Source organism: Arvicola amphibius, chromosome 13, assembly GCF_903992535.2.
Source record: "Arvicola amphibius chromosome 13, mArvAmp1.2, whole genome shotgun sequence".
Classification (NCBI taxonomy): domain Eukaryota; kingdom Metazoa; phylum Chordata; class Mammalia; order Rodentia; family Cricetidae; genus Arvicola; species Arvicola amphibius.
Window position 1 is genome coordinate 66,192,919 of NC_052059.1, and position 9,897 is coordinate 66,202,815.

The window sequence follows — 9,897 nt, forward strand, 5'->3', positions numbered from 1 at the left end:
TTGAGAATTTTATTGCATCTAGCACTGCATCGTCATGTATTTATGTAAAGTGCCAGCATCCATTGACTCTGCGTGTTCTTGATGGTTAACATATAGAACAGCATGTTGTGGGGGAAAGACACCCCTGCCCCGGCCCCGTGCAGAGTCTCTCTGTGACCTTGTGGGAAGGAAGGCATTTAACTCCTCTCTGCTTCAGTTTCCCTAATCACAACCCCCATCCAGTTGTTCCTAATCGACTGGGGCTTATTTGATCTGTGCGCTGATCTTAATTGATCTCGCCTTGCAAGTGCATTGTTAGGGAATTTCATCACTGTGCTCAGAGCACAGCACGTCCTTATCCAGATCCAGACTGTGGAGGTCAGTAACATGGTATGACCTTGAGATGCAATCAAGAGACGCAGTACACCTGAGATGAGGTGGGCGCTGCTGCTGCTAGCATGGCATGGCACGTTGTTTAATGGCAAGCTGGCTTCTGTCTACCCAGAACTACATTGTGTGAAATAATGGCAGAAAGGTCGAATGGTGGGTAGGCCCAGACACCAGGAGCACAGTTGATTGTCACCAAGTATACAAAATGTACACAACAGCATGTGTACTTACAACAGAAAGGAAGTTCCTTGACACCAAAATTGCCTAAAACATGGAGAATATGCAGTGCTGTGACTTTTTGGTGACTATGATGCCGTTAGATGACAAAGTTTTTAGCTCTTTTACAGTACTGTGGGACCTTTGTCATATATGTGGTCTGTTAAAGACCAAATGGCTGCAAGCACATGGGGTGGATCTTTATTCAGAGCGATGGAGAGAGAAAATGACACCCCTCACAAACCAGGCAGATATGCTTCTGGTAATAGTAGGTCAAAATCTAGGTCAGCTTTAACTGTCATGCATATTTATGAGATAGTTCTGTTTCTCTATTTACATCATATTTCCTAATTGTTCAGAAAGCCAATGATTTTAAATTTTACACTGTAATCTGCTACATACAAAAAAATACAGCTAAGGAATACAGAAGATCTCTTTTAGAAACAAGGAAATCTAGAAAGTAGTTGAGCAATATTTCTATACTACGGAAATAACAAAACTATTAACATAAAAATCTATACCCAGTGAAATAGTATTAAAAATAGATAAAACAGGCTATCTAAACTACAGAGCCTAAATAATTCATGCTATTGCTAGGGTTTCAGCGTTAAATGTCCCCCAAGGCCCAGATCTTAAAGAATTAAGCTCTCCAACCCGTAGTATTATTGGAAAGTAGAAAGTTTGGACATTATAGCTATCCCTAACCCCATATCCAATCTTGTAACTACCAGATCCCCCCTTAAAGTTGCTTCCTGGTCCTGGTTCAAAATCACTGCCACCGCCACCACCACCACCACCACCACCACTACCACCACCACCACCACCTCCACCACCACCACCACCTCCACCACCACCTCCACCACCACCTCCACCACCACCACCACCACCACCACCACCACCACCACCACCACCACCACCACCTCCACCACCACCTCCACCTCCACCACCACCACCACCACCACCTCCACCTCCACCACCACCACTACCACCTCCACCACCACCTCCACCACCACCACCACCACCACCACCATCATTAATATTCCCCAAACCAAAGTTTCCTCCTCTTCCACTCCTAGAACTTTGGACTTCCTCCATTTCTTGTCTAGATGCCACCTTTCTAACTTCTGCCACTGGGGCCACAGGATCAACATCACTGACAGGAACAAAGCCAAAGCCTCCTTTCTTTACAGACTGTCCCAGAGAAGAGAGATGACAAAGAGGGCCCAAAAAGGGTTACGTGGATTTCCCCAGAAAGAGGAAATAGAAGAGATCCCCTGAGTGAAGTGGGAATGGGGGTGGGAGTGAACTGGCTACAGGGTGGGAACTTGAGGGAGCAGGTTGAGCAGGTTGGGTACAGGAGGCAGGTTGGGGGCAGGACTGAGGAAGAGAGTATCTCAAGTATCTTGATGAGGGGGTATATCCAGTTTAAGGAAAAACCTGGTGCCAGGGAATCTCCAAGAAATCCACAAGGATGATCCCTGCTAAGTAAGACTGCTAGCAATAGTGGAGAGGGGGCCTGAGCAGGCTACCAGCTTCTATAATCAGATTGCTGACAGCCCTAATTGTTATCAGAGAGCCAGTATCTGAAGGAAGCAGATGCTGAGACCCACAGCTAAGAACTGGGCCGAGCTTGGGGAGTCCTCCTGAAGAAAGAGAGGAGGGATAGAATGAGCCAGGGGTGGTCGAGGACATGACCTGAACCTCCATGAGACTGACCTAAGCACTCTGCATGTGTGTGACAGTTTGTAAGACTCCTAAGCAGCGAGATCAGGGCCTGTCCCTGGCACTTGGTTGGCTTTTGGGAACCTGTTTGCCCAGCTTTTATGCAGGGGGAGTCCACTCAGACAACCATCGGTTACCCTCAGGATACTCGTGTCAGGTAAATAATCATTGTTGTAGCCTCTTGACCAAGAGGGTCTTTTTTCTCAAGTTTTGTCCGGTAGCCAAGAGCCTTGGCAATAACTTGCATTATTTGGATCCCCCAACCAACAGCATACACTTACACCCACCTGGATCAGCACTTTGTAGCTTTTCATTTCTGTGGGTTGCAGATGAGCTTTCAGTGAAGAGAATGGTTAGTCACCTTCTGTATGCTTGTAGCTGGCAATGGGCTCTGCATGGCCCTTTAGCATCATTCTTAGCCGCTGTGCTATCCTTGATGCTACTTTGTCTGACTTCTGCCCATCCTACTGGACTAATCTTCCAAAACTTTTCTTAATTTTGCTATGCTGATGCTCAGAACCTACACAGTTTTGTTTATAGGATGCAACAGAAAACTACACACTGATGTCTTTCCTCGCAGTTTTCTATCTTAGGCCCCAGGTTTCTCCCAGCAATAACTATTAAATTCTCTGTCATAGAATGTAGTCCTCTACTCTAAGAAGTGACCATATTCATGAGACACCTCTGACTCCTTGCAAGAGTCGTCACTATCAGGCTTTGGACTGTTGGCACTCACTCAGAGGAGAGGAGATGGAGGAGAGGCTCCCTGGACTCTCATCTGAGTGGTCAGCCATTTGTTTTCTTTCTTTTTATTCTTATGAGTTTTTCCATAGCAATCCCCGTTCCTGCCCCTCTCAGTGCAGGCCTGGCACAACAGTCATTTGTTTTCACCTATGCTGTAATTCTGTGTGACCTTAGCGCTTTCAGGGAAAGGCTGGAGCGTGTAGGATGAGATGGACTAACGGAGGGGGCTCCATCTGTGCAGTCATGGGGGATTTCTATCCATCCTAGTGCACACCCATCGGTGTGATACCAAAGCAATCCCCTGTAACCCCAATAACCTTTCTGGGTCCCCAGGGTGATCTTTGGAGGACTCATACTCCAGTTGTTATTGGGGCCTTGTGAGGAAGGCTAGAATCTGGTTATGTTTCTCTAGGGGAGGAGTTCTCACAGGATCTTATAATTAAATAATAAAATTTTCCTTGTTTCTATTTAATTCTTTGGCATTCTGAATTTACTTGTCCTTTTATGGCCTTCTTCCAGTTTCAGTCATCCAAATTCTTTCCCTTGAACAATAAATATATATATTCCAGCATTTCTGATAAACCCATTGCTACCACTTCCACATTGACTTGTGATGTTGACCGACAAAAGAATAAACAAAAGGTTCAGCCAGTAAATACTTTATCACTGCAATTACTGAAATGCAATTGTTACAGGGATCTTTCTATGGTGTGGTTTCACAGATCTTTCAGTACTAATTTTGCTTCAACTTTAAGATGGTTATTTGTATAATCTCATCTGTGGATGTCTTAATTCTATTTTAAATTTTGCTTAAAATTTCATTGAATTCATTCTGTGACAATTTCATGCATGTATGAACTTCATTCTGATTCCTATACCTCCCTCCTTTCCAGTATTCCTCCCACCAAGGTTATCTTTGCCTCTCTACAAGTCCTTTTCTGATATTACTATCTTTTTTTTTTGAGACCCACTGAGTTTAACCAGGATTTTCTGTCTGACAATGGGTTTAGAACTGTTCATTGGAGCCTAGTGGGTTCTTCAGTGGGTACACAACTGAAGACAATGAGTTCCCTTCCCCCATAACTGCTAATAGTTCAGCTTAGAGAAGTAGGGCCCCATGAGCCCACCCAAAGCTATGATTGACTGTTTATAAACCCAGTCTTGTGCAGACCTGCCACAGGCAGCCACAGCTGAGATGGAGCCATAACTGCTTGGTTGCCTTCCAGAATTAACTGATAGGACTCTGTAAACAAAGACATCATACACCTTAGTTGTGAGATAGAGAAGCATCAAGCCAGAAATAGCTAAAAATTTCCTCCCTGATGGCTAGTTTCCTAATTCCAGAAGATGTCATAGAGGCTGCTGGGGAAGAAAGGGAAAGAGCATGAATGACCTTCCCCACCCATGAATCCTATGCATGACAATAACAAACTGTCAAGATGAGCTACTGGCACCATAGTGGCAGAATGGTATGGGGTAACCAATGACTTTCTGGTTGACCTCAAAGCCCATACCACAAGACGAATTTATGTCTGCTACTGTAAACCTGTTTGTTTGTTTTAAAGAAAAAAAATCCCAGAAGCATGGCTAAGAATAAATTTGGTTCTGCTGTTTAGCTAAACCATCATGGTGCCAAACTGCTTTCTAAATGTGTGTATTTATATCCACATGCAGCTGCTACTCTTAGCCTTTATCAGAGATACTTCCCTTTGCATTGAGCAGTGGTGAATGCAGAGATGCATGGCTGCCAAGGTGCTGAGAATGTGTGATGGTTAAGTCTCCAGCCCCAAACAGGATATTTATACCATCCCTTCTAAGGTTCAGGAACCATTACAGAAGAGAAGGCAGAAAGAATGTAAGTGTCCCAAATAGGAAGAAGCCTTGTGAAATATTGTCTTTTGCCTACAACCAAGCAGTGAATTTTGCTTTTATTTAATTTTATGTTTTTTGTCTTCTTCGTACATCTACTCAGTGGTGACAGAATTTCACTGAAGGAACACTATAATATGTAGCTTTATATATTTCTCAGGGAAGACTCTTAATTTGCAGAAGCAGATCTAAAATTATTTGGTTGATCTGGCAGTGTGCTTTGAAAAGATGGTCTCAGTAGTAGCTTCCATTCTACGTATCTTCAAAGAAGCTGGCCGTTTTCCTATGGAAATGTAAAACCCGTTATTGTCCTCTTTAGCATTGAGTGGGGCCTTGTTTCATTTTGGTTTGGGGATAAGTTTTTCCTATATACCCAAAGCTATTTATGATCCTCCTGCCTCCACCTTCATAGGGCTGAGATCATAGGCATGTGCCACTGAGTCTAACTTTTTAGTGACTGATGTGAGCAAAATTGTATGGATTCTAAATGTACCACATTCTACCTTGTTATCTCAGAACCCCCATACCTGGAAGCTACTTGCTGTGTCCAAACTGGCTCACGTGGGTTGAGCCCCAGAGGGAGGTTGCACTTGTTTTCAAGTCCGAACAAAGCCCTAGTTAACAATAACCATGGACTTCTAGAAAAGTAAAGGAACACGCCTTCAAATACATCTTGACCCCAGCTGTTGAGGCACCTCCATAGTTACTTTGTGGAGCATAGACTTCATTTCTTGGTCTTGCTTTAATTATTGACTCCCACCTCACCCCCAAACTAAAAGGGTTTCACAGTGTTGGGTTTGGGTTGCTTGATTTGAGTATAGTTTGTTATGAAGCAAGAGAGAACAGGATTGGCTGCCATTTCCACTTTACAAAGCACCTAGGGACATCTATTCAAGCTTTGGAAGTGAGCAACAATCAAGTGAAGGAAGCTGCCTGAGTCCTCTCTTGAATCTTAGCGTTTGTTCAACACACACATGTATTTCATGGCCTTCCTTGAAATGGAATTACCAATTGCCCTGTGGGAAATATTTGCTGTCTCAAGAAGTTTCAATGTGTTTCAATCTCCATCAACTTCCACAAAATAAAGCTCTCAATGAGCTAATGTTAGAATTTTGGCATCAGTATTATCTGCAAAATATGGAATTGCTTCCTCTTGGGGGCATCAAAGAAACTAAGTGTTTGGGGCAGTTTCATTGTGTTTCCCTATCTTGTGAGAGTACCAGGCAGGGTACTTCTAAACTCTCTCATATGTCATGGAGCTTGACTTTGACAGAGACAATATATTCTGCCATCCTGTAATTGCTTTCTGAGGACACCAGGGCGTGAACGCAGCATCCTGCAGGCAGGGTTCCTTCCTAAATCATGACATGGCTCTCACCACATTTGTTCCCTTGTCTGTGATAATTACACGACCATTTTTTTCATTGACGGTCTCATGCTATAAATATTTGTTTAATCAGAATCACTAAGTTAGTGACACCCAGGAATCTCACGACTGCCAAGGAAAGCAGAAGCACTGCTGGGTTTGTCATTAATCTCTGACTCTGTCAAACTCCATCAGACTCCTGCTTCTGTCTGCATGGCCTGATGTGGATATGCAAAAACATGGTTTTTTTGCATAAAAAAAACTCAATACTGCTCACCTGCTTGTACACAGCCAAAATAAAATGCAAAAGTCAAATTTCCTTGAATTCTTTTTTTTTCTTGTAATAACTTTTATTTCTTAGACTACAAAACTTGGGCAAATCTCTATGTTCTATTAACGTCAAATGGTTAGTAGATCATTTGAAAAATGTTGATCTTTTCCTCCTGCTGGGTTACCATGTCCTCCTTCGATATGATGGTTCTTATTTTATCTTTTTATATTTTATCTTGTCATGTTTGGTTGTTATCTCTTAGAAGCCTGCTCTTTTCTAGTGGGATACAGAAAAGGGGGGAGATCCAGAACGGAGGAGAGGAAAGAAACTACAATTGGGTGATAATGCATGAGAAGAAAATCTACTTCAAAAATAGGGAAAAAAGGAAAAACAAACCAACAACAACAACAAAAAGAAAACAAAGAATGTTTGTTCTTAAAAATAACATTAAAAATGAGGAGTTGTCTTCTTCAAATGCTCTGTAAGTTTGTCTAGTAAAAAGTTATGAGTTGGATAAACTCGTTTTTCAGTGGTGTTTTCTCCTTGTTTCCAATGTTCTTCTCTGGATTTGTGAGCAGAGTTAACTTGGAACTTGCAGACAAAATCCCTACTCTGTCCCCTGGCTTCAGAGTTCTCACTCCTTGGTGGCTTGGGCTTGATCAGAATGTCACAGCAGTAGGAATGTGTAGACGATTTCTGACATCATTCCTTTGCAAAAGGAGACAACAAGAATACAAAAGGAGTACAGGAAGAGCCTAGATACAGCCCTCAATGACACACCCCAGTGGCATACTTCCTCTAGACAAGCTCCTCCATCATCCAGTAATGCCACTGAATTAGAATCCCTCAAGAGAGCATTAGTTCCGGGCCCTCCTGATCTTGGCAAATGCCTTCAGATGGCGAATGCTTTCACTCACCTAAACATTTCTGAATCCAGTCGAGCTGACAACCAAAGTCAAATACACAGTAAGGTTGTTATTTTAGATTTTACTATCCTTGGGGCTTAAAAAACTCTTTTTCAAATTAAGAATGATTAGAGAGTCATAAGCAATTGCAAAGATGGTACAGGCAAGCCTGTGAATGCCTCATCTAGATTCTGCCAACTTCCACATTGAATATTGTGGGCAGTATCCATGGTGGGAATATACTATGGATAGTGCTTGCCCAGTTCATGTCTGCTCTTATATTGCTGTGCCTGGAAGTTCTTCATGCAGTCCAGTGCCTCTGTAGGTATGCTGTTTGTAAATATTTTCTCCAGTCCATTTCTTCTCTCTGTCTCACTTCTGTTTGTTTTAAGACAGGGTTTCTCTGTGTACCTTTGTTGTCATGGAACTTGCTCTGTAGATCAGATTGGCCTCAAACTCAGATATCTGCCGGTCTCTGCCTCAAGAGTGTTGGATTAAGGGTTACACCACCATGCCAGGCTATCTTTTCTCCACTTAATAAAAGACTTGATTTTGATGAACTCCAGTGCAATGTACTTTTCTGTAATGGATCACACTTTTGTTTTATTCCATGAGCTCTTCTTCAAGCTCTAGGCCTAGAAGATTTTGTGTTCTGCTATTTTGAAAAGTTATTGTATTATTTTTTTGCCATTTTGAAGACTTATTTATTTTATTTTCTGTATATGTTTTGCCTGCTTGTATATCTGTGCACAATGAGGATGTCTGGTGCCCTCAGAGAGCAAAAAAGAACACTGGATTTGGAGTTATAAATGCTTGTGCACCTCCACGTAGGTGCTGGGAATCAAACCCAGGTCCTCTGCAGGAGCGGCAAGTGCTCTAAACCAGTGAGCCATCTCTCTCCAGCCTCTAGAGTTTTATGTTTTATACCGCATTTACTATCATTTTGAGTTAATGGCTTAATTTTCAGGTATTCTATAGAATTAAGATGCTTTTTGCCTATGGATGATGAATTGCTTCTATACTATTTATGAAATCAACACCCTTCTTCCACCTAACTAACTAACTACATTATCACCTTTGTTAAAAATCAGTTGGTCAGGGCTGGAGAGATGGCTCAGTGGTTAAGAGCATTGCCTGCTCTTCCAAAGGTCCGGTGTTCAATTCCCAGCAACATGGTGGCTCACAACCATCTGTAATGCAGGCATATACACAAACAGAATATTCTATACATAATAAATAAATAAATATTTAAAAAATCAGTTGGTCACACTCATCAAGGTTATTTCTAAATTTTAAAAATTCTGTCCTACATAGAGTGGGTTATATAACTAAATAATGAGTCTTGGCATCAGTGACTAGAACAACTTTCCCCTTCTCTTTCATTATTGTTTTAATTTATTTTTTTTATATTTCATATACATTTTATGACAATTTGGTAAATATCTATTTACCTCTAAGATTTTAATTAAAGTTACGATCTGGAATCTTTACTATGTATTGATTTTTAAAGATCTATCTATATTAAATATCTTTCTTATTAGTTAGGTAATTTTAAATTTCACTCATCCATAGAGAAATCCATTTTGATTGTTAGACTTCACCTAAGGGTTTCTTTATTTTGAGAAATTGTAGATGATGTCACATTTTTCATTTTGGTGTTCACATTCCCATTGCTGGTTCATAGAAGCAGAACTGATTTTGGGGTCACTTTGCTTTGCTTTACCAATATCTCCAAAGCTGAGTGATTATGAAGAAAGGGTGTGAATCAGCTAATGGCTTTAGAGGCTAAGTGTCCAGTATTGGGCAGCGCTGCTCCTCTTCTGTCTCTGGTGAGGACTTTGTTGGATGTATCATAGTCAAGTGGAGGAAAGGGCAGAGAGCTGGGTTCCGAATAAGTCAAGCATGCACATAAAACACACTTGATTCTTTTTAAAAAAAACTATCTGTTTATTTTTCTTCTTTGAATATTTCCCCTGTACATATGTAAAGGTACCACTTATGTGTTGTTCCCAAAGAGGTCAGAAAAGAGCATCAGATTCCCTGGAGCTGGATATATGGATGGTTGTGAGCTGCCACGTGGATGCTAAGAACTGAACCTGGGCCTCTGCAAGAGCAGCAAGTGTTCTTAGCTACTTAGTCACATCTCCGGCCCTGTTCTCACTTTATAATAGGATCTATTCTTTCAGAACTAACTCACTTTCTGTTAGACCAGAATTAATAATCCCTTTAGAGGCAATGGCCTCATGATCTAACCATATTTTTTCCAGAGCTTGTCTCACAAAGGGTCTACTTTTTCTTAACGTCACTAGGCTGGGAACCATGCTACCAGGACATGGAATTCTGGAGGACAAACCACAGTCAAAACATAACATTTTACATCCTGCTCTGTTTTCTAATTGATATCTCACTTCTGCACTGATGCTTAGCTCACTTTC